This window comes from Oryzias latipes, chromosome 6, assembly GCF_053564925.1.
Source record: "Oryzias latipes strain Hd-rR chromosome 6, Olatipes_Hd-rR_3.1".
Taxonomy (NCBI): Eukaryota; Metazoa; Chordata; class Actinopteri; order Beloniformes; family Adrianichthyidae; genus Oryzias; species Oryzias latipes.
The window spans coordinates 21388168-21413615 of record NC_136242.1 but is presented as its reverse complement, the minus strand read 5'-3'; the positions used below and the strand labels follow the sequence as shown (position 1 = coordinate 21413615).

Sequence of the window (25448 nt, the reverse complement as noted above, 5' to 3'; positions counted from 1 at the left end):
ACTAGTCTAAATGTTTCAATTCAGGCTTGGACATAGTTATGCAAATTATAGCTGCAAAGCTGCAATTTGATGGACTCTGATTGCTAAAACAAAGTTAGAAAAAAAAAAACTTCAAATTTGAATCATCCTGATAAGATGTGTGTTGCTGTGTTAGATGTTTTTCTCAAGGAAAAATCTTTATGGATAAATCTGTAAAGCAATTATTAGCATTTATATTGATCACTGTATGAGCACTTTCAGCAGATCACCCAATCGTTGCCTTTAAAAGCCATGTTAAATGTCATTGTTTAAGGAATGCATCAATAAATGCTGACACGGTTAAATGTAAAGTAATTTACAATGAGGAGGGGGTGTGGAGGGTGGGGCTAAAAATTAATTAATTCTTCTGCCATTATTTATGACTTAATATGATATACTGGTGTGCTTTATAATAACACTGAATGTGCATATTTCTGGAGGAGACAGTAGAGTAATTATGTAGAATGCCTTTTACCATGAGTGTACAATATTAATTATGGGTATGGTTGTTTATCAATTGCGAAACACCGTTTAAAAGCTGTTTGGAAGATTGCCATGATGACCTACGCACGTCTCCTATCTTTTACTTTCGACTCTTTATAATGTGACAAAAGACATCCTTCCACAGGGCAATGTAATGCGGGTTAATAAAGGAGGAAGTGATGAAGGAGAGCCCATCATATAAAGAAACAAAATCAATTCAAAGGCACAAAAAATTATACACAGAAGAGCATGAGACGTGATTATCAATGCCAGAAGGGACATCAGCTGACTGCTTCTTAAAGATTTTCCAGTTTAAAGGGGATTTTAACAGGTTGCATCTGTTGTGTTGATGTTTAGATCACCTGTCTCACTCAGCTGTTTGAAATGAAAAAGGATGCTCTTATGATGACCCGTCACATGGTAAATCCTTACATCATGTTAGATTAATATCTGTTTTCTAGAAGTGTTATATATCGGAGGATTTCTTTGAAGGTCTATTTTAGTAAAGCATGCAGATTGTTCTATGGCGTACCACCTGCAAACTGTGCAATGCTTTGTGTTCACAAGCTGGATGCATTGTTTTCTTTACACCATCGGGAGAACAGCATCTTTAGTATGACGCCAAAGAAAGCATCTTTTAAAAAAATGTTCAGAATAAATATTTTGTTAACTGAAATGATAGCTTTAAGTTTTGCTCATGTTGAACATCTTGCCATTTCTTTGTGGCAAAGATTCTTGTCTAAAAGCCTGATATTGCATACATTTTCTTTCAATAAGAAGTTAGCTTTTTTTCTTTTCTTTTTAACATTAATGATTTTTGTAAAAAATAAAATATACAAATTTACCCGGAAATGAAATGCACAATCTACTACCAATTCATTTGTGGTTTTGTGGGGGAGAGAATGATCAAAAACCTGTCCCACGGTGGCGCAGTGGTTAGCGCTCTCGCCTCACAGCAAGAAGGCCCCCGGTTCAAGTCCCGGCTGGGGGACATGAAAAACACAACATCAATGGGGGACCTTTCTGTGTGGAGTTTGCATGTTCTCCCTGTGCATGCGTGGGTTCTCTCCGGTTGCTTTTTGGAGGCTGATTGGCAACTCTAAATCGTCCATAGGTGTGAATGTGAGAGTGTATGGATGTGTGATTGAGGATATTCCACCCTGCGACAGATTGGCAACCAGTCCAGGGCATCCCTTGCCTACGCCCAAGTGGCCGGGATAGGCTCCGGCAACCCCGTGACCCCGAAAGGGAATAAACGGTAAAGAAGATGAATGAATGAATGAATGATGAAAATGTCCCAATTAACAAAACAGTGATGTAAAGATGAAAAATTGACTAAGAACAACATCTTGCTCTTTTTGGATTTTTCAAGAATTTATATGTTTATCTGGTAAACATCCATCCATTTTCTTTACCCCCTATTGCCCTTTTCGGGGTCACAGGGTTTCCGGAGCGTGTCCTGGTTACTGTTGGGCAAAGGCAATGAACACCCCAGACAGGTCACCAGTCTGTCGCAGGGCATACAATCACTCTCACACACACTCACATATGCACACCTTGAGACACTTTAGAGCAGAGGTCCCCAAATCCAGACCTCGAGGGCCGGTGTCCTACATGTTTTCCAATCAACCTGCCATTGAAGCTCCTTATTGGATGAACACACCTGATCAAGGTAGCATAATCAGCAACAAATTAGGGCAGGGTTTCTGGAAAACCTGCTTTAGAGTAACCAATTAACCTATGAAGCATGTTTTTGGACTGTGGGAGGAAGCCGGAGTGCCCGGAGAAAACCCACACATGAACAAGGAGAACGTACAAACTACACACCAAAAGGTCCCACCCGGCATTCAAACTAGGACCTCCTCTCTTGTAAAAAGAAAATAATAAAAAACAAGAATGAGCTGACTTGAGCTACCATAGGATTTTAATAAGACATGTGTGATGCTGCTGATTATCAATTCTTGATAAACTAACTATGTGTCTAAACTTTAAAAAAAATATATTAAAAAAAAGCAATTTGGCTTTCAAATTGTAAAAATTTTGGAGATAACAGAGAACAAATTTCACAAACTTTGGAGTGTGACAACTACAGTCTCACTTTAGCTTGCAGAAAAACTACCAAAATGAAGTTCTATGATGTTACTTTTGTGAAGTGGTCATGCCTGATAATAATAATTATGAGATTAAAATAATTGTAAAAAATGTTGCTGTGTGTTTTACTCACACAAAATACAGACCCAAAAAAATAAACTGGTTTTAACCCTAAAGCAGTAGGTTTTGTACAAGACAAGATAATGTGAAAGTGAAGTTGTGTTCAAAAGCTTTGTTGTGTTTAGAAGTGAAACAGATGCTTTCCTGAGATGCATTTGCTGAAAACGGGTTGTGAGAGGAATTTGGATTGTAATTTATCAGATCTTTTCGTCTGCATCACAATATCATCCCACAGGTTCTCCTTTATTTTTTTTTATTTTTTGTTATCTGTGTTACCAGAGCTAGTGCTGTGTGTGTCATCTGAGACAAATAATAATGGATTTTATTCAGTGATAATATTTACTCATCATTTTGTGTTATCTTCATATCTAATGTGTTCCTTCATCCATTAGTTTGAACTGTGATGAACCTGGACTGCCAAGAATTTATTGGTCAAAATAAACAACATAAATTATGAAGCAGAAACTTAAGATGACTCATGAGTTCAGAGACCGTTCCCCTTGTGCTATCCTAGGCACTTTAACATTGGGATTTGGGTCATCTAGACCCACTAGACAGTGCGCTGAACCTATTTTCTTCAATGATTTGTGATCTTCACTGGTGTCCATGAATTACATGAAATCTTTCCACCTTTATCCACCTTTGTCATCATCATCAGCTAGGAGAAGTGAACAGAGCTTAGTATATTCTTACGTTTATCAGGTCAACTTAAGCACGTTTGACTTTAAAAAAAAAAAAAAAAATCCTATTTGCAGCTGTTCTTTTTATTCATGTCTCAAACTTAATCTTTTGCTTTTTGGAAACTCCATGACTAAATTTACTTATATATTTAATTATTTATTTTGCATTCAAAAAATCCCGTTTTTCAATTGTTGAGTTGTAGAACAGCTATTAAGGACTTTAGTTGAAATGACTCCAGTATTCTTTTTTTAACCAGCATACGACACTTTAGTCTGAGTGAAAGCAGTTGCTGATACACACATTTGTGCTATTTGTTGTGAGTAGGGTCACCTGCAGGTGAGTAGCTTTCTTTTTTTCTTGTAATTAATGCCACTGCTGTACATACAGTATACACCCACCCACACACACACGCACACACACACTATGTTTATGTAACTCATGCCATCATGCTTGCAAAACATTAGATGCACAGCTGTAAGGAAAGAGGCCAAGAGCCCACCTTTAGACTGTGTCATGTGTCTTCACTGCCCTCTACAGGATGAACTTCATTGCATAGGTGCTTGTTCTTCAAAATCATCTTTTTGAAGTCGGTCCTTTTTTGCTGTTTGATCGGAGATGTAGGCGTCATCATTTTGTCTGTCAGATCAGGTTTTGGCAGGTTTTTAAAAGCTGCTGTTATCTGTTGACCTTGTCAAACAGCAAGGAGGCCACTGACTAAGTTCGAAGGTCAGAAAGCAAAGTCATTAACTCCCTCAGAAACCTAAACTAAAAATTTTAATTTGTAAAAAACTAGTTCTAAGATTTCAAACTTTTGCTGCTTCCAAACATCACCGTAACAAATCGACACTTTGAAATCTCACTTATTGGAACACACATTTTGTGCTACAGAAGAAGAAAAGACATCAAAATTTCTGCAGACTGATTTATTTTTAGTAACATTTTTGTTAAGTTTCGTTTTGTTTAGTTTAGACATTTTCTTTTTTAATTAAAATTTAAGTATACGTGCTAATAAGCAGTGGATAGGTTCATATTTTCTTGAGAGAAAATAAACATTTTTCCGACTTAATTAAAACTAACATTGAATAGTAACAACAATTAAGACGCAATGTGAAATTAAAAATGTAAAGATGCCATATAGATTCCTGATATAGAGAAAACATCATTGCTAAAATAAAAACTGGCTTAATCTGGCTATATTCTCTCCCTTTTTAACACTGATTATTTTTATGAAAGTTAAACTTTTAAAAGTTCTAAATAATTAAGTTCATTGAAGTTCAGGTAAAGAACATTCATGTTCTTTTAATGTATTTTTTATTGTTGCTATTTTACATAAAATACTGTCAACATTTGAATTTCAGCAAACACGATTGACACATTCGTTTACTGAGGTGTTACGGTACTTTAATGAGTACAACCATTTTGGCAGTTTGACAGTTAACGAATGTGTGGCTGTGATGTGTCATTCTAATATCCCAATTGTTATTTCTCAGATCCTCCTCTTTCTACTGTATTCCTTTGTCCTCCAGTCTTTCTTTGGGGACATTTGAGGTAAACCTGCCAAACTGTCATATTTAGGTCACACTAACAACACCGGAGAGTTCACTGCTGATGTATTATTTATTTTATTTTTTTGGTTGACTTTGACTGCACTCTACTATGGCACATCCACTCACACAGTTATATGTGCATCCTTTAGCAAAGATCTAACTCTATTGAGTCAGATGCTTCATTCCAACAATCCTTTCATAGGGTTATCTTATTGCATGTGTGCCGTCCAAGGGCAGACAGGGTCTTCGGGGCTAAAGGGGATCTGGCCCTTTAAAACACAGCATAGGGAATTACAGCGCTGCTCTGGAGGACAGCAAAAAGCACCCGCTGTCACTTGGAATGGCATCCCAAACTGCTTCAGAAACACAGTCTTTACGTTCCTCTGTAATTGTAAAGGGTAAACTCAGCTTTGTGGTATCCTCTGTTCATTCAAGTGGAACCCACTGTCATGATTTCGGTGTTACTATATATGTCAGTGAGCCTGATTCTCCCTGATGCAGCATAAATAGGACGTGGCTTGGCTGATTTGAGTATTCAAACGGCATCTGATAAATCCCCGTCACTCACATGGGCGCATGATGTGTATTATTTTAGCAAAGGGAAACACAGCAGTAATTGAGCTGTTGTACATCAGCCCCAAACGTCCTTCCATGTTATTTCTCCTTCAACACGTTGCAAAAAGATGTATTTTCATCATCTGACCGTCAAGTCTAACTTTTGTGTGCAGTGCCGTCCGTCTCTCTGCCAATCCAGCTATGGTTGCTTGCAAATGAAGAGGACAGGGAGCTGGTATGTGCCTGTTATGGGTGAGTAGGTATGTCTTTGAGAGGGAAGGAGGTGGTGGGGGGGGGGGGGGATTCGAGTGCCAAAGCAAAACAAGCTGCACTAATCTGCCGTGATCTGTGACTCTCCCTCATCATCTCATTGGGTGTGAGGTCTTGGGTGTGGTTATTAAGGACACTGATCTCGGACGTGCCTTCTGCTTGCTCACTGATTATTAGTGGCTGGCCAGCTGTGGATGAGATCACTGAGCTGCTTTTCAAGTGATGTTTGCTGTTCTAATACTGCGATTTTAACAGTAAAACAACAGATAGGTGGGATGACCTGCCATGTTTTGCACAAAGGAAGATTAGGCTAAAATAAGAAATGAAAATTTTAAAAAGTTCTTTAATTGATGATGCAAGTTGTATGGTTGACCTCACAGAAGAGACAAACAAGCCCTGAGAATGTTGCCAGGGAGAATTAGTAGTTTAGAGGTGCTACACACAGTTTGCACACATGTCCATGGGTTCATAACCTTCCTGCAGCCTCTGACCTATCAAGTTTAGCAGTCTCTGGGGTTAATTCCATGTCCTAGAGGTGAAACAACAGAATCACAGCCACAGCACTAATACTCAATAGGGATTGACCTACTTTGCTGGATTAAACGGGTAAAAAAACCTGATCCGCTGCCCTAATGCCAGCAATGAAAATGATCTAATGGTCCAAACTGCACTGTTTAATCTGAAAGCATGCTCATGTTATTAATTTCTCATTATGGGAATGCAGTTCTCCTGATGGGATTTAAGGCTCTAGAGCTCGCTTTTGGCCTGGTGAGCTTCCCATAAATACAGAAAGGGTAAAAAAACATCTGGCTGGACACGAACTATTACCCTTTTTTTCTGTTTGTTTATGTTTTTTGGAGTTTGTTAACACGTTAGTGAATGTGTTAAGACCTCCCTACAAGTGTACACAGGAAGTAAACAAAGAGGCGGCATCATTTTTTCATAATCAAGCACATTTGAACTAAACGTCACCAAACAATATATCTTTTTTTAAATTGAACAAATGACCTAACAAGTTGTTTCTTCCTGTGCAAATGAAAGCTCTAATGAACACAGAGTGCCCTTGGCAGGTTGTATATCCAATTCAAACAATCAAACTGTATTTTTTGCTCCATTACATTACCACCAGGGGGCACCTGATTCATCAACCATGCAATCTGGTGTTTGACAAATTGCTGTAGAGGAAACACTTGTATAAAGCTGAGGGATTAGGGGTTTACAACCAGTCTTCCACCTCTACAACCATTGTTTTTTTTTTTGTGCTTTTACTGTTTTATCGTCACAGCCAGCTGCTGCTTTAGTATTGGTGGACCATTTAGTTTAGGGCTATCAAAATAAAGTTTAGTTTATTTGGACTAAAACTAGAGTTTTATATCTTCTACTAGGATTTTTGTAGTAATGTGACATCTCAGTGTTTAAAAAAATTAATCCAAATATAAAGTCAAATTAATAAGTCATTTATGCAGCAATGGGAATTTAAATAAGAGCAATGATTTCTCTTCACTTTAACTATTTAGCTTAATTTTAGTTTTAAAAAATGGATCAATCCTGGGATCAGCATTCACAGAGAAGCTTTTGGAGTCACTGTATGTTTGCCAATCTATCACTGCAAATTTGGAACTAAAAGCAACAATTCAAAGAGCTGAATAAGCAGAAAAAAAGCCTAAACCTGAGGCTTTCAGTGTACCTAATAACACAAAAATGACATGCCGTTCATCATGCCTCTCATTACCAGTTAGCCATATAAAACAAGATGAAAATATGTGGGGTGTTGACAGACCAGAACAGGTATTTGCATTACCCTGTGGTGTTTCTTTTCTTTCCCATTAGTGGAGTATAGTTCAATCAGTGTTTTGAAGCAGCTATCTCTGAAGACTCTTTTCAGAAAAGCTCTGCTTTAATTCTTTCAGTTGAAAAAGATCAAATCTGTTTCCTGTTTGGTTCAATTTGAATATACAAGTATGTTTTCTATTCTTACTGTCACAAAGAACACAATTTGCTAATTATTTTCTTATAAAAAGAAACCTCACATGTGACATTTGTGAAGGCAGAGCAGCAACGACTATATTTGAAGCTTGTACATTCAAGTTCAAAAAGTCAACCCTAGGGGGGCCGAGTGCTATAAATTATTTGCAAGGGAAAATGCATGATGCATCTTTTAACATGTGCAGTCATTTCAGAGTGCAAAACCTACAAATGTCATGTCCGCTTAAGTTCAAAAGTAATTGGTCAGGCTGCACAACAAGGCACAGGGGTAACGAGGCAGTTTGCCACCGTAACAGACTCAAATGGCATACTGTGCAGCATGTCGGTGAGCTAATAGACCCCTTCACACAAGAAGAGGCCACAGTTTCATTCTGTCTTATCAAATTAAGCCAAAAGGTGCAACACTGTCTTTTACCCACAAGCAACATTATTCCACTGCACAATTTGAACCTTTCAAGCTAGCATGGCTTGACATTTGACTGATGCTCACATAAAGGTAGAAAAAAACAAAAAGGATGTATTTTTGTGTAACGTCTTTTGGAAAAAAATATAAAGTTTCAAAAAATACCAGGGGAAAGTAAAAATAAATCTAAACAGACAAGCCATTGTACTCTGCTAAGCACTGCAGACAAAAGGGTGACACTGAAGTGTAAAGGCTGTTAACCCATTATGACCTAATGAGTCATATGTGTGCTTTTACCTTTGGAACCTGTGGGGATGTACACACCGCATTAACATTTTGAGGTGAAAGCACACACTTTAACCTCTCAAGTGGTTTTTATTTCACATTTCTAGTCTCTTCAGTGTCAGTTTTGTCAGGCAGGTTTGGGTTTTCCAGAAAAGCCTGGGGTTTTCTGGAGACATTTTTAAATGAGGCCTCGGGTCGCAATGGTTTAAGGGGGCAATGGAGGGCATGGTGTGCATTAGGATGGGCTCATCGAGCAGCAACCCGGCCCTGTGGTGCTTCACATGTGCATGACACAGGGTGACAGCAAAAGAAGCAGGTGATTGGCTCCAAGTGGCCCTCTACCACTTTGCTGCCTGCAGCGAGTCTACCCACACCCACAAGATATCAGATGTCACATCAGATGAATACAGCTTTGATCAAAAGGCAAACATAACTTTAGTTTAAATTTAGGTCCATTTCAACTCTGGTAGTGAAGTTTTGGGCCAAACTGAAATTAAAAACTTGGAAACGTTAGTGTTTTGCTTACCAAATACATAAACACTGTAAACACTTTGATAGAGGGAAAATGAAATAAAAAGATCAAATTTCAGTTTGTATCATCTGTCTTACATATTTATGTAGAAAATGCATCCTTTTTTCCTGCCAGACAAATTAATAGTACATTTATGTGATTAGATTGGGGGACAAGCAGCAGCATCGCAATGCAAATCCCTCACTTGATGAGGAAGTTAACACTGGTTTATAAGAACACAGCTGTCACATTCCCATCAGCTGGTAAGTGGGTCACAGGACCGTACATGACCCAGACATGGGTCTTGGCCCCCAGGGTCAGAGGGCCAGTCAGGCATGAAGTGACAACTGAGCGCCTCTGATTTGACTCCCAGTTAGGTGGCCTGAGCTGAGCCTCTGAGTTGAGCCTGTGGCTCGCTCCAGTGACACAAGGCGCTCTCTAGAAGAAACCCGCGGGTTCACATAGTCCCAGTGGCTTGTGTGCAGCAAGACATTGCTTTACCATGTAATAAATTTTCTCTGTTTTTCTTTTTTATATTGACTATTAAAAACTAACTCAGTTGAAAACAGTGTTTTTGGCGTAACATGCTTTTGTGGCAATGACCAGATGATGGCGGACATATATTAAAAAAATTGAATTAATATTGCATTTCTGAGTTTTTCTTTATTCAACTTATTGTAAACTATGACTCGACGCAATAATGCTGTTTGAAAAAGATTGTATAGGTGTAACATATAAGCTGCTACAGCAAGTCACAAGCTTCCCACTTGGCTCCATTCTAATGCATTCATTTGCAGACAAATAGATCCATGTACGTCTTTGATTTCCTTGTCCAAGCAGGAATCTGGCTCAAAACTCTATAGTTGGATAACTCCAATATTGCTCCCCATTTTTGTTGCAGTGGCATTATTCAGTTGGGAATATTATGGGCTGTAAGCTACCAGGATAGTGTGTAAACATGGAAGTACGAGTGGGTTTACTCTGTGCCAACAGTACTGCCCGCAACTCAGAGGTGAATTTCTAATAAACTTCTGCCACTCTGCAGAGATTATGCCTCTAAACTCCAGGTTTTTGAGGACATAATTATACTTAAATGACAACTAGGAACATTTTAAAATAAAACTAAAAAGATGATCGGAGTGTGACTTAAATTTGAAAAAATATTTTGTGTTCTATCAATATTTTTTGCTAGGTGGGAAAATGTTTTTGTCCATAACATTCCTTTTTTTTTCCACCTGAATCTTGTTTATATTTATCACATATGGAGCACGCTGCGTAAGTATCAGTCTGCAGTTGTGTGTTTGTATAGTCCTTAATAAAGCCTCCGAGCTGATAATAAAAGAAGCTGGTGGCAAGACATATCCCCCATCCAACCAAATAATTGGTCGGAAAGTTTGAGAGAGGGATATTAAACTGCAGCACTAATTAATTCAACTGGCCTATGTAACCCCGGAGCCAATTCATACTCTGGACTGTAAAATCTTTATTGATCTTGGGAATGCTTCGGTGGACTCCCTGCGCTTATCTTGCCATTACAAGCATCTCTTGTGACGAACCACGATTTAATTAGATGACAATCACAGTTAACAATGCGCGGCTAAAAGCACAAAATTGGCACATTAGTGTTGGCAATGATAAATTTTAGTCTCCCAGCATGGACAACTCACAAGCTCCTCTTCATCTTAACAACACAGTCTGGCTCCACACTGTCATAATAAAGGATGGCAGCGGATATTTTTGAAATCATACAAGCAGCAGAGATCTAGAATTTGTCGCAAAAGAATTTTATTTGCATGTTTTAAAGTTGAAAAGGACCCCAAAGTGACGCAAGATTACTAATTTGAAAGTCTGACAAATGTAATGCGTGAAATGAGCTGTCAGTTAAAACAAAATTATTAACGGTGCAATATGCAGTACATGATAACAACCACTGGAGGACAGCAGAATTTTCACAGCCATGAGCTTTAGATGTGAGCATTATTATGATTTTGTCCAAAATATTTCTAAAAAAAAAAAAAGATTTATTTCCCAAACCATGCAACATGTGACTTATATTGTATTTTATCTGAGCTTCCATGAGTTAGACTATTAATTGACCAGAAAATATAGAGCTCCACAAACATGGTTGTCAAAAAAAAAAAAAACAACATAAGAATTAATGGTTTTTTTCTTCCTTTCTAAAGAGTTTATTTGAGGCTAAGGGCCAAGAGAAAGGACCCATTTGTCATCTGTGTATTTATTAATATCTTGCTCACAATTTTCAGCTGTTTGTTTATGTTAACCTTTGGTTGAACTGTCTTTAGTGGCATCCTCTTTTGCCAGAAAGTTCAGTGAACATTCAGCATGGAAGCGCAGAGCATGTCATCTCGAATCTATTAGCCCACAGGGGAGACTGCAGCAACCAGTATGTGCTCCCTCCCTTTTTTTTTTCCTCTCACTCTGTCCCTCTCAAACACAGACAAGTGAAAACACACTGACCATCACACGCAGAATTACACACACTAGGTGTGCTTCCAACCCACACACTTTTTCTTTTTTCCGTTCTGATGATGCTTGCAACTGAGATTATTACATACCGTGCCCTGGTGCTGACCTCGTTCTTTCACTCATGCCTAATAATCTCATTATACCATGCACTATATCACTCCAATTTTAAATTCTTCTCAGCTAAGAAAATAGAGTATTTTAAGGTTTAAAAGAGTTTATTTAGTTGCTTTTTTGTGTATATATTTTACATTTTTATCAAAAACTAAGGAGCTGTGGTCTGTGTGAAATTTTCACACATCCTCACTTTCTTGACATGTGGCTAAAACCATGACGATGGACTAACATTGATGTTCTAGGTTGGGTTTAGATTTCAACAAAATCAAATTAATCGCAGCTTAAAAAATTTGATGAATCATTAAATTCAATAATGCTTATCTTTTTAAAACTTTATTTGAACTCTCAAAAAAGATGTTTACTGAGTTTTCAATGTCAGAATTTGTACTTTATTGAAAAGTTCCATCTTTGTTCAGTCTTGAGTTATGCAAAAACAGTGTTTTAGAAACATCCATATATAATTTTCAAAAAATGCATCTCTCTGTGGTCTTGTTTGGTTGTAACACCCAGCCCTAATATTTCCCCAAATTCAATCAAATTACAGTAGTAACCCACTATTCGGATGAGAAAAAAATACTTTACTGGACTGATGATCTCTCTAGTCATAGGATTTTGACCTGCGAGAAGCCTGAAGTATCACAGTGGTACTGCCCAGAGTTTCCACTTCAACAAAGTGGCAAAATAGTATTTTCAGAGATTATGTAAAGCAAGTTAAAAAAACATACTCCCAATACTGAATAAATACAGCAAATATCACCAACACCACCCACACAATACTAATAATCACCAGTGGTGGCACTCAACCGAACGTCTCCTTGTGGCACCACCAGGAATTTTATTGGTCATGCAGTGACACTGAAGTAACCAAGTTATCCTGCAACTCTTTCAGTTGGATGCAATTTTCCATTAGAATAGTGCTTAAAGAGGCCCCTTGGTATCTAAACATATTATTATAAACAAACAACTAGAGATCGGGTACACACACTGAAAATGTTAACACAATGAATAGACGGAGGACAGAAAATCCAAAGACATCTTTAAAGAGTTGAACCAAAGTCCAAACCATAATTGGAAACATCCATCCATCCAGCCAGCCAGCCAGCCAGGCATTAATCCATTCATCTTCAGAACTAACTTTAACCTTTTTGGGGTCACGGAGTCACAGCAGCCAACCCAACTACCATTGGGCTAAGGCAAGATACACCCTGAACAGGTCCCCAGCCTGTTGCAGGGCATCTCACTCACATGCACATTAAGGGGCATTTTGGGATCAGAAATTGATAAAGCAAGTTTTTGGACTAGAAAAAGCCCACACAGAGATTCAAAGATGTCCACCTTCACAGTACAGTGAATAATGTTGAGTACAGTGCGTGCTAAAATGTGTCTGACGTGACCAGTGACAGAAAAAGTCTGTCAGGCTGGTGACATTAAAATGTAATTATAAGAGTACTTTTAATGTAGTCGTTTTATGATGAGTAAGCTGTACTCTTATTTAGTTAAAGGAGTTGCATTTTATATTTTTGTATATAACATTTATGCAAATTGTTTTAAGAATGCATGGTCTTATTGGTAAGGTATCTTCAACTATCTGCTTGAATTCTTTTAATATGCAGGCATATCAGAAATTTCCATTAGTATTTCAGAACTTTTAGTCTGTGAACTGTTCAAACTGTTGCTCAGTACACTATTCTTTTCACTGGTTACTAGGGGTGGAAAAATTAAATGACTTCATCGATTAATTGATTTATATTCCTACAATCCAACCAGATTGATCTATCTAAAGCAAGTTTTAAATCTAATCGACCCATACCATTATAAAATTGCTTCAAAATGAAATAAATCAATATCAGGATTTGAAAATACCATTTGGATTTAGACATGGTAGGTTTATTTTACTATAAAATCGACCAATACCATCCCAGTGGACAACATGTTTGGAAACTCTAAATTTTACATAGACATGTGACCATACATTGTGGTAGAATGTTCTAAAAATGTTCTACTTTTAATATTTTTGAGGAAAAACAATAGTGGGCTGAACTTCATAGAACTAAAATGTGAATGGATTTGTCGTTAATTCTTATTTAATTGTTTATTTTGTACACATATTTAAATTGAATTTTTGGGCTGAAGGTGTCCTTCCTGAATCCATTTTACGTCAGTGAATTGGAACCTTGAATGAACCAAAATTGACTTTGACTCATATAAGCAACCACAAATTATAATAAGCATCAAATTGTTGTTAAAATGAATCGTTACACCGCACTAGTTACTTTATTGCAATTATTCTAAAGGTTATTTGGTTGAATTATTTTTACTTCTACTCAAGTAATATAATAACAACCTTTAAATCTCATAGGCCAGAAGAATTATTTGAAACCCAATTTCAAAGATGTACTTTGTTGAATTTCTTTTTTTTTTTTTTAATGGGGCATCACTTAAAGTGAACCAAAGTTTGTTTCCTCGATAATCCAGAACAAATTTTCTATTTGAATACAGCCAAGGGGACCCTGGTCGAGGACCACGAACCGCTATTTCGAGGTTTTCGGTTGTCTCAGTATTTGAGTGAGGGGTTAAGTGAAGACAGTAAAGGTTTATTTGTCACCTCGTCGCCTTCTGTCATCACCAATAGGCACCAAGTCTTTATAGTCAGCTTATAAAACTTTTACAGAACTCAGAGAGCTTAAGTGATCTTCCCCAGCTCTGCAATAGCCTGCAGCTTGCTGGATGTCTGCTTATATTAATTTCATGAAGTTTAAGAGGGCACCAAACTCATTTGGAGATTCTTGCTCATTTATGAACTCTGCAACCCTTCTGTTCTGCAGCGCTCTAAGCCACTGGGCCAGATATGCTTAAAATTACATGGAATATTACATCGGTTGGTGACAAAAAAATAGAGTGCATCCGAAGTTGAGAGAACAAGCTGGGTGTACATACAATTTGTAATGACATTTACATTTTATTTAATAAGAGTATGTGAACATTGCATGGCTTATGCACAGGAAATTGGACAGCAGGAGGATGTTAGGATGACTGTTTTGTGGAAATCGGCTTATCCAACTTTTAGTTCGTATCTATGAGACAATATGCTTTCGTAAAATAAACCCCCCAAGAGTGAAATTGAGTGAGCTGAACTTCTAAGGCAGCTTTACCTCTCTAAGAGTGCAGAATCATTTAAAGAAACATAATTGGCCATTTCTTTCAAAAATGAATTAGGTTGAGACACTGAAGCCAGACTATAAAAAGGAAGTAGTTAAGACTCTGTTCAGAGGTTAATCTGATGGTTCGTTCTCTCACTGACCCCGGAGCACCATGACTTTCATAGTGGGGACAGCTTTCCTGGCCTCAGAAGCCCCTTGACAAAGCCAGTTTGTGGCAGTCTTCGGTCTGCGGCAGATCTCTCAGTGAGAATGCTTAAAACCAATGAGGCCTCACATCTGTGCAGAGGCTGAGCTCGGTCAGGGGGATAGTGGGTGATTAATTGATGGTCACATCTTGCTGACTGCTGCCCACACCACTTTGATGAAGAGGGATTAGGCTGTGCACCACAGGCTCTGCTGATAATAGGAGAACGAAGAGGAAATACTCATGTCACGCTCTGTGGCAAGCATTTCAATCAAAGGCCATAACATTCAGAGTGTCATGACTTTTTAAAACCGGAAAATCCCTGAGCTTCCTGCACCTTTTTTTATTCTTTTTAAAAACTGATGCTTACAAGTCATGTTTTAATTGCTTTAACTGGCTGTTTTTGATGAAGCATTCAGAACTTATTTGAATTAATAGTTTGATTTTTTTTTTAAGAATAATGTATGTCTCACAAATACCAGCATTTCCATTTCATATTCTGGGAAAACCTTTAACCAACACAAGTCTATTTTTTTTGTTAGAAAACTGGCAAAAGTACGGCTTAACAGTCCATATACCTAAGCTTTTTATTTTACCTTGAATCTTATCTTACTACAAACTGAACTGAGATCAGCCTCCAGTTTCCCCAAGAGACAGCACTAATGTTACATACTACCATGGCACTTCAATATTTCACGCCCAAACCAAACCTATTAGGGATGAATACTTACCATAGACAAAAGATGTCCTTCGCAGTGGTAACCTTCACATTCCAGGTTCTCACAGATCCACAAGGACATTCACCCTCACATTGCATTCTGTCTCCATACATCTTATTTTATTTATGAGGAGCTGAGCATGTGGGTTTTTAACCTTAAATCAATAATTTGGAAGATCTTTTGTGCAAAATTATTTTATTTTTGACACTTGATTGGTGAAACATGAACAAATAAGACTTTATCATGTTATTATTGTTTCATTTAACAATCAATACAAACACTTATATAGAACTTTTCTACCTTCTTCAAAGGCCCAAGGCGCATTACAGTCACCCATGCAAACACACACACATTCACACACTGATGGTGACTTCACTGCCAAACACTGCTGCCAACCTGTAACCACCAGGAGTAATGTGAGGTTCAATGTCTTGCCCAAGGTCACTTTGACATGTGGGTGCGCAATTCAGGAGCTGAGTCTCCAGTCTTTCAATCAGAGGTCAACAGCTCTACCTCTGCCCCCCCCAAGGGGGCTAGCAAACAGGAAAATAGTTTAGCAGAAATAAAGTTTCTTCCTTGGCAACATAGTGTTGTTTAACAAAACGTTGTGCAGAGTGGGATCGCTGTTGTCCATCGACTCGTGCGTTATACCAAAACTGTTTATTTAGCTCCAACATGAGCTTTAGATGTCATATTGCATATTGGTGAAAAAAATGGACATTAAATGAATTAGAGTGGCTACATTTCTCCCAGGAGTTAGTATAAGATAGAGTAACTTTTTGTTTCTGTGTAATCAATTTAGACAGCAAAAGCAAACCTGTCCTGCTACATCTGAGAGACAGTATCCTAGTGACAGCAGAGAAACCCAAAACCTGTGGAGTTCAGACCATCAATGCCCTATTCACACTCCAGTGACAGCTCCAGCTCTCTGCTGAACAAGCAGAATGATTCCTTTGCTCACTTCTAGCAACTGAACAGCATTCCTGAACAAAAGTCCCCTCCATCCCCAGACGGCAATGTCTCTGTCATCCGGAAATGTGAGGAAATCCATCTCTAGGATCAATACAAACAAAGCGACTGGCCATGACAACATGCTAGATGTATTCTGAGAAAAAGTGCTGTGGAACCTACTGGTGTCCTTCCAGACAGCATTTCTCAGGAGCAGGCTGATGTTTGTTCCCATGTGCCTCAAAGCCACCATCATTCCAGTACCAAAGAAGTCATCCAATTCTTGCTTCACTAACTGTCACCCTTCCAGTTGCCTTTTCAAATGACAACACTACACTATATAATGCCCTCACAAACCTTAATATTAAATACTTGGGCATCAGAATGTTGTTTTGTTGACTAAATATCAGCATTCAATGCTATTATCTCACAAAAACCTGTTCAAAACTGGTTCAAACCAAACTCTGTGCAGCTGGTTGTTGGAGTTTCTGTCTGGGAGACCACAGGCGGTACGTGCTGAAAACAACACATCCAACACTACTTCAATGTTGTGTATACTGATCCATTTCCTCTTCCCTCTGTTGACTTATGACTGGACTCCAAAGCACAGCTCCAACTTCTTTGTCAAGTTTGTGGATGATGCAACTGTGGTGGGTCTATTTAGCAGCAGAGTTTAGTCCAACTACAGAAGGAAGGCAAGTTGCCTGGTAGCTTCATGCAAGTAGAGCAACCTCTATCTGAACACAGACCAGCATCACTGGTGATCAACATCTCTACATCCTGAAGATGGTAAAAATCGTTCACGATCAATAGTTTTATCCACCAAGTTTTCAGGAAACTAATCTTCTCCCTCCCCCATCTGATATCTGACCTTCCCTAGCTCCCCGTGGTAACTAACTTCTGACCCCCAAAAACTACCCACTCCTAAACAAATATGAAGTTCGTATCTGAAACCTATGCAGCCATATGTCAGTGCTATCAATCTGTTAAGCTCTAAGCCTATATTATATTTACCTTTACATTTTTACTTTCACACTTTATTATCCTATTTGTCACTGCTTGGTCTTCATGACTCTCTTTTGGACATATTTTATGCAGCTATCCTTAGATATTCTCAAAATATTTAACTTTGCAAACAGTTTAAATTTGCTTGTCTATTTTTTCCAAGTTTTTCCTTTTTATTTTATTCATTAACGTAAGGTTTGAGAGGAGGAAATTTTCAATTCTCTGTACTTGTGCTAGAATGAACAATAAAGTCAACTTTGACTTAAGATGCTGCATCCTCATCTTCCAGAATTCAAAAACTTGCAAATGGTTGCCAGGTAGCGGTTGCTAAAGTTTTTGATGTTTGCAGTGTACCCAACTTTTACATCTTGGCTTATTCTAGAGTTTCTGTGTTTCTTTCACTGCATTTTTAAACATCACTTCCTTTAGTCACACACTGCAAAAACAGGCCTCTTAGAAAAATAAATCAAAAATGATTTCCCCAATTGCAGCCTTTCTTTAAATGAGCAAAAAAATGTGCCAATACGATAAGAATAATAGTCTTGCCGGGAATAGTTTTTTTCTAAATCCTAGTCACTAAGACATGTTTTCTTCAAACAAGGGTCTTTTTCTCTTCTCAAGATTTGTTTTTTGAAGGACACTTGATCTGTTGGGCATCTCTCTTTGCTGATCTTCATGTGAATTTGCAAAGACTTCTGTTTTTGTGAAAGTCCAGCAAACATCTCCCTTACCCTCTTACTTACTGTAATAACTGGGCGTTGGTTGTGATGTCAAACATCAAAGGGGACATTTCATGTAAGACTGCATCAGAGCTTGTTAACTTTTATAGTACGCTTCATTTGGCAGGTGTAAAAGCTCATTGAAAACAAGGGTTTCGGTGCGTTTGCAAGTGAACTCTGGTGTAGTTCTCCATCTGTGTACATGTGGAACAACTATCCAGCGACTTGAGAGCAAAAGTAGACCAAGAAAAATGTAAATATGTATCCCCAAAGGGTGAAAAAGTGTCCCTTTTAGTAAAAAGTTAGTAAAACAGCATCCATTTTAAAATATAACCCGACTGGTGACAGTAGCCTTTAATTCGTTTTGGTTATTGCCCATTTCCAGCAATAATGACCTCCATTGAGCAGCTGCTGTAACTGTGTGACGTTTACAGGGTCATTTTTCAAACCAAATTAAAGTGTAGCTTTTCTTTTTTTTCCCATTCAAACACAGACCGCCATTATTCAAATAGGGTTGTCTTCTTATTGTCTGACAATTGTTTATTTTATTTTATTTGAGATTCAAAGTGAAACGTATTTCACATGTTCTGTTTTTTATTTGTTATTGTTGCATATGTTCTTTTTCCCTACCCATTCAACCTTAGTCTCATTGTTTGTTGTTTGTCTTGGCAGCTCACTGGAACAATCAGTTAAATTGCAGTTCCCTGTGGGTTCAATTGCATGAATTGTAATAATTGATAAAATGTAACACTTAAAGACACAGATTAGACTCTTCTTTTTTCCATGGACATAAAAGTGAGTTTGATTTATGCTCTTCTCTATTCCACTGAACAGTACAAAGATGCTCTCCACCTTGACCACTCTATTAAAACAAGAACCCAAAGTTATCAATCGAGGAGGTGAAAAGAAGAAGTCTCCCCAGCAAGCCATGCTTTCTCTGCCTAATGGATCATACAACGCTGCAGAGCAAAAGAATGCATGAGTGAGTGAGACGCTGAGATGCTGCTTCTACAGTATGCTTTTGACTGATTATGCTTTTTTTCTTAAGCTATTCATAGAAGATAGATTCATCATTCCAATTTGTCAAACTAGCAAAGATTTCAATTAATTATGTGCTGTGAAAGACTGGTGTGTTAGGCCTCTCTGTCAGCACTCGTCTTGAGCCCCCATTTACAGGACTCAAAATAAAGAGGTATCAGAGAGGTGCTTGGATCCGCCAGTAATTAATTTGATGAATGCCTTAGCGGTACAAATAGTGGCAGCCGTGAATCTTTTCATCAGACACCAGCAGCAGTCTCCGTGCCCTGTGCTAATTTGAAGGGGGCAGCTCATCTGTATAGTGGATGTGCTTGGCACTGGGTCTATTCTTCAACCTGTGCCTCCTGCTGTCCAGACAGTATGTGGAGGCCTTATGTTTTCTGTCAACTTTGTCCTTGTGCCAAGCAACTTGCTCCACTTAGTGCCCAGTTTTTTGACTCTGTGGCTTGAACCTGGTAATGGGGGGCCTGCGGATTAATGGAAGGTTGGAAAAGTTGTTTTTTCCTAAATCTGCTCCTACGTTTCTGTTGTTTTCGAGTTGCCAGATCCCACCATAGATATCACATGGTGCTAATTCCCGTTATAAAATTATTAACACAAAGAGAAAACGTCCATTCGGATGAATTTCTTTTTTATATACAAGCTGTGGAGCGCCTCTACATGGAGACAGTTTAAGGAGATAACATGAAATGAGGTGTGATTGCCCCAATCTAAAATGATGGATTATATTATTGTTATTGGATGAAATCTTCAACAGCAGCTGTTTGTGATGCACATGCACACTGTCAATGTGCATCTCAATGGAGTTTCGGCAGAACAAAGAGATAATTGGGCTGGTGCCACATAATTCAGGATCATATTTTCACAAGTGGGAAACCTCATTATAAATCAGGTCAGCCACTGATGCAAGATCATAAATCAAAGACAGACATAGCTTGAACAATTAGATAATTACTAGACCGCCGTGTCACCGCTGCTAAGATGTTTAGCTTTGCTGGTGAAAGCGAGCGAAGAACTCTTAATCACACTCTCTCCATTAAACGGGACACGGGAGAAGAGTCAGGTTTAAACTGCAAAGATATAAATAGAAAAAAAATTAAAATGCTGGCAAATTTCAAATTATGGTATGCTACCACAACTTTGGAAACAACAGCTTCAGCAAAAATAATTGTAGGTCAACAAACGAATAAAATTTGGTTATAAGAGTGTATCACATTCCACCTCAGGTAAGAGGATGGAAAGTTTATCTTTTTGTGAAACCTGAAAGTAATGTTATACAGCAGTGAAGGGTCTTTTGACTCTATGTTTGCATGGACTGTCAGTGACCCCTAGTGTTTCTCAAATGTTCACTTAGCATAGCTTGAACCAGACTGACTCTAATTATATCTATGGCCCTTGATTACCCCAAGGCAGAAAGACAGCCTTAATTCCAGAGGCAGGGGTCCAATTGACCCCAATTGAAAGTGTCACTGCCCAGGATTGCCAAGTCGTAAATGCCTTTGTAGCCCAGGAAGGACAGAAATTATTTAATGTTCCTCCTTGGCTTTTTTGTTAGATAACAGAGTGGCTCCCTGACTTATATCTCCTTCACTACCCAGGCGGGTGGGGTGCATGTCCTGTTTTTGTACCTAAGCAGAGAAGCTCAAACAGCAGTAAAAAAAAAAAAAAAAATATGGTCACAGCAGAAGAGTGAACCAACTGAAACAGATTGTTGTGGAACCTCCGGGCTTTTACAGACATGTGTTGATCCCAGAACAGCATGCCCTCACTTTTACCTTCCTATCTGTCTGCAGTGACAGTAGCTTATAGACAGGGAGAGTGCATAGTAACTTTATGACGTGCATTCTAGCATGAAACATTTCTGATAATTAGACATTAGCAGCTTTTAAGTGTGCTTATAACTGTTTTTATAAAGACAACTGTGGTTTTTCTCTTAATTGCTCTGATTTATTAGCTAGACGTGCTGAAAAATATACAAGTAAATCCAATACATCACTGTCTGTAAAGTGATTTAAATAGATATTGAGGTTGCTACACAGAAGCTCAATTCAGTCCATGTCCACACAGAAAATAGGCACTGTTTCAAGATACAATTGATCCTTTAATAATGTCATGACCACTGCGTGACCCACAACAGAGGGCGGGTCCATCGGGGAAAATGGTGGCAGGGGCTTGAGTCTGATCATACACAAATACACAAACAATCACATCACATTACCAGAGCTAGAAAGAGTGCGTTACAGGCTGATGAGAGGGGGACAGGTACAGTACATCCCTTGAAGAACAATTGAATTTAATGTGTCATCTTGTGTTAACTGACTACGACAGGTAACACTTCTGACATTCTGTCATTATTGTCACTTTGCATGAAAACCGCAGCAGCAAAGAGGGAGCACTGACAGCAGATTGACCTCAGATGTTGTTCATTTGATTGATATCTCTATAGACAATGATCTTTTTCTGCACCACAGTGGTGGTTACACAGGGAGGCGTTAAGAGGGGGCAAATACAGGAGAAATGTCACACTCGGAAAGTCAGCAAGGCGTAAAGCAATGCCTGATGAGCGCAGGGTCAGTGGCTCCTCTCTGCCCCCCTTGTGCCCCGGGTAAAATGATCTAAGTGATTCTGAACCTCTGCCACCGATCTGCTGGAGTGCAGGAGTCAACTGCGTAGGCATGGCGGAGTAAAGATTGGCAAATGATTTGCTGGTGAGACTGCATTCGGCCTTCTCACTCCTACACATCAGACGAGATGCTTCTTTAGCAGTTTCAATCTCACATCTTCTTCAAAATTAGTTTTTTCCTAAAACCTCAAATAAACAGTTTGTGGCTTTTTTGTAGCCAGAAACATGCACATACATTTTCTAATTATACAATTTTAATGCAGTCACTTAATTTTTCTGCATCATACAAAATTCAAAAGCTGCACAGACTTACAGGCAGGCATATTAATGTATATATATTTTTACTTTTGTAATGCATAGCTTTAAATTCTTTCAGAATTTGTCCTTTTTTTTTTCTTAAGGAAATGGTAAGCAGAGGTTAAAATTGTCAATGTGTCTGTGTGTTAAAAAGTCAGAGGGAGCAAGTTTTGTGGCAAGCTCTTCACTGTGAGGGGTAATAAGGTCAATGCAAAAAATATCTCCAGGGCACATTTCCCAGCAAATGTGCAGAAACACAGATTCACACACACAATCGCATACACAAACACACAAACACGCACACATGCTGCTTTTCTGTCCTGGCCTTATGCTGCAGAATCCAAACCAATCGAGTCAATTGCCAGAAAACATGGTATGACCTTTCAGATTCACTGAGCATCAATTGTGAGTGGGACTGGCTTGCTTTCCGTTTCAACGCCCCCCTCTGCCCACCCCGGCACCCCCAGGGTCCTAAACCCTCCACAACTAATTACTCTCAGAGGAGTTTGTCATGTACAAGACACAGCCAATAAAGACTTGACTCTGATCTTGACCTGTATTTAAGGTACTCTCACTATTAAGTCATTCCTCCTTGGTCTTTAATTACACAAACAACCCCATCACAATAATATGAAGAGGTTCAGATTCGGTAGATTAAGCTTGAAAAAGCAGAACAATATCTTTTCAAACATTTATCTCTTATGGAAGCTATGCATCTTTTGGTTGCTGAAAATTGGCAATAAAGAAAGTATTGCGTGTAAAGGTACAGAGAATATGAATCACCACACTGTGTGACTTAAGCTGATGAAAGCACAGACATTAGGAAAATATATGCTAATCTGACTCCACCGACTGCTGAGAAATGTCCGTATTTTATCGCTCATCTTTTCAAAATGTCACCATGTAATCCAAGAAACAAACACACGCCTAAACCAGTACAGAGCGTAGGTGGATAGCACAGACCATTCTGTTGTGTTTTCTTTGGGAAACACTGAAGTATGTCATCTGTATGGTTGTTGCTTTGACATGTGTTCCCATGGTTTGCGTTCCGTCTTTAGGGCTAATCTCTAAGCAATTTCTTTTTCTAATTCTCTAGTGTTCAAAGTCTTGTAGACAATGATAAAATGTCAGGGGTCGAACAATAAGATCGAAGCAGTGAGTAGTTCCTGGGGTTTGTACAACATTCTGCATGGCAGCACCTAGTACAGTCATGGATCACTGAGGATTATGACAAATGACATATAACAGTGAATTTAAAGGAACAGTGTCCACTAGTCAAAAAATGTTTACCATGTGACGAAACCCAAATGCTGTTGTGAAATAATTTTAAAGCAAAAAAACAAATTATACTTTAAAACAGCTGGCATCACTTTCACTTTTTATTTTGAATTTCATTAATAAGTAAATGGTGTAGTCCTTAAAGCAAACATACCTCATGCACTGATATTTTGAGTGAGTTTGGACCTCCAACTAATTTCAAATCAAGTTTTCTACATACATTCATAATTTTATTGCACCACTCACTAAGCACCTTCAGGTAATCAACATGCTTCCCACATTTATTTCTGCTTATTTAAGCAGACTTTACGCAAAAGATCTCTGATTGAGAATCTTCCCCCTCAGCATGGCTCTGTTTGTTTACAATGTTTTTGTGGTTTCTGGATTGTGACCATGCTGTCTTTTTGAGGATGTATGTCTGCCCCTTGAACAACTGCTTTTGGTTCTCTAATTAGGATGTAATTGTTTCCTTTTTTGTCTTCATTTTTTTTTACTTTGAAGTGCTCCAGGGGGTTTTCTGTTTTTCACTTCCTGTAATCTGTCTGGATACTTTCTTATTCAGGACACCTGGAAATATTGTACATCTCCATCGACTTAAGGGTTAAAAGAAAATCCTCCTTTTTTTTTTTTTTTTTTTGCTCCCAGTGGCCTTTTTTTTCAAATTCTGTTGCACCATTCCTAAGCCGTCTGCATTTCTGGGGTCTATTCTCATTCCACACACTGACCCACTCTCATTTCATGTCTAAAACGTTTACATGGGAGTACTGCTGTCTATCAATGGTTCAGAGAGGGTTTGAAATGTTCTTAATAGCAGCATGAACTATGTGTTTTAATGACTTTGTAATCAATAAAACAAATGTTAGTATCTGTACTTATATATATTTTTATTTTCTACTGTACTTTCTTTTTGTTTTAATTTTAATATATAATCATATGTTGTAGCCAAAGCAGATCTTATTAATAATTCTGGAAGTTTTTATGTAACAGAGAGAAACTATCTTCAAAAGTTGTATGAAATGCTGCTACAACAAAATAAAGATAAAAAATAGTAGGCCTATTTTCTTTTTATACTTGAAAGAAAATATGTTTTTCTCCAAAGACAAAATTGACATTTCTATTATACTGACAAACAAAAAGAAACCTAAACACACCCATGGCTTTTCAAGGCTTTCTCTGTCTGGTGGGAAATGCATAGAGCACCTTCCAGTAATGTGCGGGGAGTCTCAGAGCTGGTGAGCCACTGATGTCATCAGTCAGATTTACAAACATATGAAGCCAGAGTAGCTTATTTACAGTTTTATCTGCAACAATTAAGTGATGATTAAAATATAACTTCAACATTTTTCTTCTGCATTCAAACTGTAGCATTGAAAAAAAAGCACCAAAATTGTTAATATTGACTTACTTGTATCTATAAATGAAGTCCATGCGCTGCTTCTTGAAGTTCTTCTGCGTGACGTGTCTGAAGAAACTCCTCAGTTTGGAAAAGTAATCCTCCATTTAGAAAATGATGCTAAACAATATTAATCCATTACCCAGACCAATTTTTTCTCAAAAATTAAATTATGTGTATTTTATCACAAACCAATGGACCACAGAATCCATTACTGAAATTTCTCTCTTACACAGCTGCAGTTGACTTGCTACCACTAATTCTATTCTTCTTTAACCATGGTGTCACTTTCTCTGGGATCACCAGCGCCCTCTGCCTTGAGGCATGTGTACTGCCTGCCTCAATTAGTGTATTTCTATTGCTCATTTTTGGCGGATAAAAAAGACTAAATTGGTCGTAAACTGGCACCAATGTAATCAGTCAGTTGGCAACAAATAAGAAAAAAAAATTATATATAAAATGAAGCGCCTTTCATGATGTTAGAAAGATTGAAACAGTAAAGTGCATGTGTCAGCTACAGTTCCCGTCAGTG

The 25448-nt window shown here is 38.2% G+C and overlaps 1 long non-coding RNA gene across 1 annotated transcript in view; it reads right to left on the bottom strand.

Annotated features, from left to right (window-relative positions):
• Positions 1-25199, bottom strand: part of LOC144992564 (uncharacterized) — a 54013-nt gene extending 28814 nt beyond the window's left edge. Inside the window, exon 1 of the long non-coding RNA XR_013656621.1 lies at positions 24929-25199. This is a non-coding gene — a long non-coding RNA (uncharacterized LOC144992564). The remainder of the gene's footprint in view (positions 1-24928) is intronic.
• Between the last annotated feature and the right edge of the window lie 249 nt (positions 25200-25448).